At 40.0% G+C, this 6,000-nt stretch overlaps 1 protein-coding gene across 3 annotated transcripts in view; it reads left to right on the top strand.

Moving 5' to 3' along the window:
- The first annotated feature begins 347 nt into the window (after positions 1-347).
- GTF2I (general transcription factor IIi) overlaps positions 348-6,000 on the top strand; it is a 74,012-nt gene continuing 68,359 nt past the window's right edge. For 2 of the 3 annotated variants that reach the window (XM_070932064.1, XM_070932065.1), the window contains exon 1: positions 348-520. The gene's annotated coding sequence lies outside the window, so the exon portion shown is untranslated. The remainder of the gene's footprint in view (positions 521-6,000) is intronic. The other variant, XM_070932063.1, reaches the window with a different exon arrangement.

Raw genomic sequence — 6,000 nt, 5'->3', positions numbered from 1 at the left:
TTTTTCCCACCCTCCCACTCCTCATTGACTCTCTGGTCCTGAAGAAAAGAGGCCAGCGTAGCCTTTCCAAGCACGGCCCGCGCGCGCTGGGCTTTCTGGGAGTGGTAGTCCTCCTTTTCCCTCCCCGCCGCTCGGAGGGGCTCCGGCAGAACTACGTTGCCCGAAGTAACCCCGCGGAGAAGACGCATGCGCAGAGGCGGGTTGGAGGAGCAGGAGAGGGAAAAAAAAAAAAGACCACCCTCGCCCTATTCAGCCTCCTCCTCCCCCCTCCCCCCACCTTCTGCTCGGTTCTGGGTTCAGGGTGAGCCGTTGAGCTGAGGCCCGCGCGCCGCCCGAGACTTGAGGATCGAAGAGGCGAAGAAGCAAGCCAAGCGCGGGAGAGCCGAGTCGGCCAACCCCCGGGAGCTTCAGCCGAGCGGCCTGCATTGTTTTTTTCGCGAGGGTGGAAGCGCGGAGGGACGGGGACGGGCTACTCCCCCCTTCCTCCTCCTCCCCCCCTCCCGCGACTCCGGAGCGACGAGTGAGTGGGGGAGGGGAAGAGTTCGGGAGGGGGGGGCGAGGAAGGGGGCCTCGGGGAACGAGCGGCTTCTTTCTCCTCCTCGCGCTCCCCCTCCTCACCCCCACATGGAGGGGCGAGCGAGGGGGGGGGGAGTGAAGGGGAACTTCCTCAGACATTTTTCCGTAGGCGCGTGAAGGGGGGGGCGAAAGGGCCCCTCCCTCGCGCGGTTGACGGGGAGGGGGGTGCGTGCGAGGAACTTAATTGGCTCTTTTACCTCACAACGGGCTCCGTGGAGGTGGGGGACACACACACACAATTCATTTTAATTCATTTCTGTCTAATGAGGGCTATCATCATCCTGATCTTTCCCCTTCTTGGGAGTTTTCTTTTTTCCTTCTCACACTTCTGCCTATTTCGGTGGGGAAAGGCTTGCTCCGCTTTATTTTATTTTATTTTTTTTAAAGGAATCTTCCTCCCAACCCCCCCCCCCCAAAAGCCCCTTCCTGGGAAACGAATGTCGTCCTTGTTTGCTTTTCGTGCCGATTTTTCTTAGCTTAAAAAAAGAGGCGATCTGAGGATTTTTCATGGTTCCCCACCACGGTGACTGTAGGTGTTTAGTTGGCCCTCTCAACCCTTTTCCCTTTTTCATTTGATCGCTTTTGAGAGAGTGGGGAAAGGTATATTCCTTATTAGAAAAGCAACCCATTTCTCCTTTTTTTTCACTAAAAAGGTGGTAAGCGCGTTTTTTTTTAAAAAAAATTATAGATTTAATGTTTCCCTCATACTTCTTACTAGCTATATTTTCCATTGAGCAGATTCATTTTCAAAGTCTGGGATAGTATTATTATGGTAAGCATATAATGTTTTTTATACTGTTACGGACTTTATAAAAACCGTATGATGATTTTTAAAAAAAATTATATGCCTTTTAATCCTGTTTGCTACTCTACGAATTTTTCTGCCCAAAGAGAGGGATCCATACTGTTAAGTAAATTAATTAAACAAAATTAACTTTCCTCCCACTGATGCTGCTTGTTGTTCAGGAAGGGTAATGTTTTGAAAACATTTAAACATAAAAGTTTCAACTCCTGTCCTTTCTGGAAAAATAGCATAACACATGCAAGGATTTCAAACAGCAGTAAGCTTTTCTTTCTGAAAAGTTGGGGCTAGAGATAAAGATAAATTATTTGTATCTAATAATTAATATAAATTATTCAGAAACTGCCCCCTTGGAAAGGAGTTAAGGTAAACTGTCAGAAAAATTGACGAGGAGCTCCCCCAATGGCCTAGTGATTGTAATTGATAATATTGCATTTGCATCAAAATGTAGCTGCCTTACTGGAAGCAAGCAAGCACAATTAGGACTATTATAACTATTGAAGTTCCCTCTGGAAAATCAAGGGATCCCCTGAAAAACGTGCTGGAAAAATTATTCTATTTTTCTTTCACAAACCTAAGTTCCTGTTAATAAGGGGTAAACTTACTTATTTTTTTTAAGTTTATATTCCACCTCTATTATGTCTATAAATAACTCAAGACAGCAAATATACACAGTACTCTTTCCTTCTATTTTTCCCACAACAATCATGTGAAAGTGAATTGGGCTGAGAGAGAGTGGCTGGCCCAAAGTCAGCTTTCATGGCTAAGATGGGACTAGAGCTCAACAGTCTGGTTTCTAGCCTGATGCCTTAATCAGTAGACTGAACTCTTTCTATATGGAAAAAGAGATGTATCTTGAGCAGTTGGGTAAAAAAATCTTGAAGTGAAATGGAGGCGAGAGCATTTACTTTTTCTCATTCCTTTTATCTCCATGTCCACTTTCCTTATTGTAGCAGAATTTTTGTGACCAATTTGGTTGAGGGGCCATCTCTTAGTATTATGCTATTTTTACTATCATCAGCAACATTGAAGCCTTGGGCTTTTTGCCGAAGGGACAGGGAGACATTTTTAATGAGTTTTCTTCAAACTCTTCTTCCATTGTCCAGAGAAGGCTTCTTCAGCCAACTTTCCGAAGGGAAGTTAAAACACCTATTTTGAGAAAGGGCAATGAAGCACTTTCATTTCAGATAAAACAGGGAGGTATTTGTAACCATTTACCATGAATGGTCGTTTAGTGGTTGGTCCTTTATTATTTTCTTTTTAAAACTGACTGAAAAAAGAATATTTGAATATGAACATCTTCCACATATATTTTTTCCCAAGACGAGGAAAAGAACAAATCTGCAACCTTTATTTCCCTGTGTATTTGTGTTTCTTCTTCACATGGTTATTTTACAGTGGCCAAATGAAATAATAATAATAATAATAATAATAATAATAATAATAATAATAATAATAATAATAATAATAATTTTATTTCTATACCGCCCTTCTCCCGAAGGACTCAGGGCGGTGTACAGCCTAATTAAAAACAGAATAAACATCAATTTAAAATAATTTAAAAATATTAAATAAATTTGGCTTAATTTAAAACCCCAAAAATTTAAAACATCCAATTTAAAATTATATTGCTAACCCAGCCTGGCGGAACAATAGGGTCTTGAGTGCGCAGCGAAATACCCGGAGGTCAGAAATCTTACGAATTTCCGGGGGCAGTTCATTCCACAGGGCTGGGGCTCCCACAGAGAAGGCCCTCCCCCTGGGTGTCGCCAGCCGACATGACTTGGCCGATGGCACCCTGAGGAGACCCTCTCTGTGGGAGCGAACTGGCCTGTGGGAGGCTATTGGTGGCAGAAGACGGTCTCGAAGGTACCCGGGTCCTATGCCATGGAGCCTCTTTCCCATCTTGTTTCCTTTCTCAAAAGTAGAGGCGACCCATTCAATTTTTGTAATCATCTTGGTTTTTAAATGTAAGAGTTTTAGTGTATTTTAAACAAAAATTACCAATTTTGGATATGAATGAATCATAAATGTGGGCCCTTATAAGCTTCTTTGGTCATGTAGTTCAGAAAGCAGAAAACTAAATAATTAAATAGGAATAATTTATATCCCCCCTCAGTTGTCCATATTCTCTTTTTTCTACTGTCTTCCCTTTACATTGTTTTTCTTAATATGGAAAGCTTTTTTCCATATATGTAGGATGGAAAGAGATGAGTAATATGATTCTCCTTTTCTCTGTTCCTAGAAGTCAATTCTTTAAAAATTTGTCAGTTTATTGGCAGAAAGTGGTAATGTAAATAAATACAGGCATAGTTTCATAGACACTACTTTAGTATATAGATAACAGCCTATAAATAATCATTCAGAAATAAGTTTCATTTTCCACATATATTATTCCCAATTCTCTAAATAGCTTTGTAGTTGCCCTTAACCTATTTCCAATTTGGGAGATTCATGTACATCTTTGTTTCTGTTTCCTTTTTATGGTCTTTGAGTGGAACCTTTCGTGTTTTTTTCCCTTGGCTGTGCATTTGATTAGGAATTATATCAGAATGGGCCTTTCCACCTAGCTTTCCTCCAGTCCTCAAATGTTTTAATGAATCATGGTACAGGTAGTCCTCGATTTAAAACAGTTCACTTAGTGACCATTCAAAGTTACAACGGCACTGAAAAAAGTGACTTACGAACATTTTTCATACTTAATGACCATTGCAGCATCCCCATGGTCACATGATTTACATTTGGATACTTGACAACTGATTCACGTTTATGACGGTTGCAGTGTCCCGGGGTCATGTGATCAATTTTTGCAACCTTCTGACAAGCAAAGTCAATGGGGAAACCAGATTTACTTAAATCGTGTTACTAATTTAACAACTACAGTTTTTCACTTAACAAATGTGGCAAGAAAAAGTATTAAATGGGGCAAAATTCACTTAACAAATTTCTCTCTTAGCAACATAACTTCTGGGCTCAATTGTGGTCTTAAATTAGGATTACCTGTATATCTTTTCCCTTTATTGCTTTAATTAGGAAAGGCCTCTGAATGAAACCTTTGCTACCCCACCACAATTTATGCCAGTTTATATAAATATTGTTGCCTAAATTTTCATTCCTGCTTCTATGATAACTTCTGTTTTCTGCTGGCACCATTTTGCATTTCTCTTCAGAAGTCCAATTACTGCTTCTTGTTTGTGTATCATCTTGATCTTTTTATGCTGAAAATTTAGAGCTAATCACACTTCCCTCATTTCCCTTTCATTTTTCTTCAAACCTCAGTTCTGCAGATAAAGGAGTATTACTGCTGGTGGTGTTTGACTTTGTGCTTCTCCAAATTAATGCTGTTAATGGGAAATGACTTACTTTAAACACAGCTGATCTTCCTTTTTTACCTTGCCAGAAGTACAAGGGATGAGCAGTACTAATTTGTTTTTGTTCTGATCCTTGGTTCTTCTCTTTCTTTCTCTCCCTTTCCTCTATCTGGTTGAAGATAAACCTTTGAATTTTGTCATGATCCCCTCCCACCCACCTAACATCAATGAAAGCAGTATGCTTTGAATAAACATTTATTTTTGTGATGTTAGGGAACACATATAGGTTAGTTAGAGCAGGGTTTTTTTTAAAGAAAAAACTCTTCTGAAGAATGCACTTGACTAATTGGGTTTTATCCTCATTTTTTCTGTTTGCACTACTTCATTGTAGCCCTTGATACTTTTAATACATGTTATTTAAATGCTTCAGTGCTCTAAATCCAAATAGAGAAGGGGCATTCCAAATTGTTTTTTGTTCAACTGGAATGGAGCATAGATTTTGTTATTAGAAGATCAGATAAGTTTTGAGGTTTTCTGTTTACCTTCAGGATTCTGAAATAAGTTTCTGGACATCTGGCCCTTTATCTTTTTCCTTTAAACCTGAGAACTTTATTCATTCCACAAACTGTTTAAATATTGGTGTGCCCCAAATCCTTGGGCTGAAAGCCAGTTTAGTATACTGCTTAAGGTATCAGGCTAAGACTGAGTTTTAGTCCTGCCTTAGGCACAAAGCTAGTTGGGTGACCTTGTGCCACTCATTCTTGCAGTCCTTGGAAGGAGGCAATGACAAACCACTTCTGAAAAACCTTGCCAAGAAAACTGAGTGAGTAGTTCAGGCAGTCTTCAGCAGTCAAAGACTGATTCAAAGGCACGCACAAACAGACATGCATACACACAAAAATTCTTGAACGAGATATGCAAAATATGTTTTTCTTCACCAAAATATGTTGCATACTTTTCAACTGAATGCTATTTTACCTGGGGCAAAAGATAAGACATTTTTCATAGTCTATCCAAGACCATGTTTTCTCTTTATTTTATGCATTTAATTCAACTTCAGTGCTGGCCAAATCCAAGACAACTTTGGGTGGCTCACAATATAAAAATAATACAAATAGAACAAAATAAATAGAAAGACACTAATAAAAATAAGTTGGCAATCCGGACTAATATCCAAACGTATGTAGCATGTGACAAACATAACTAACAAAGAAGTTCTATCCACTACTCTGAGGTATTGGTAGAACAGCCAGATCTTTAAGACCTTCTAGAATACCTTCAGGGTGAGAGTTGCCCAGATTTCCAACTAAT

The sequence above is a fragment of the Pituophis catenifer genome, unplaced genomic scaffold (assembly GCF_029215685.1).
Source record: "Pituophis catenifer annectens isolate HBS135680 unplaced genomic scaffold, rPitCat1.0.hap2 SCAF_1, whole genome shotgun sequence".
NCBI lineage: Eukaryota > Metazoa > Chordata > Lepidosauria > Squamata > Colubridae > Pituophis > Pituophis catenifer.
Note: the sequence above shows the minus strand (reverse complement) of the source record. Positions and strands in the feature narration are given on the sequence as shown.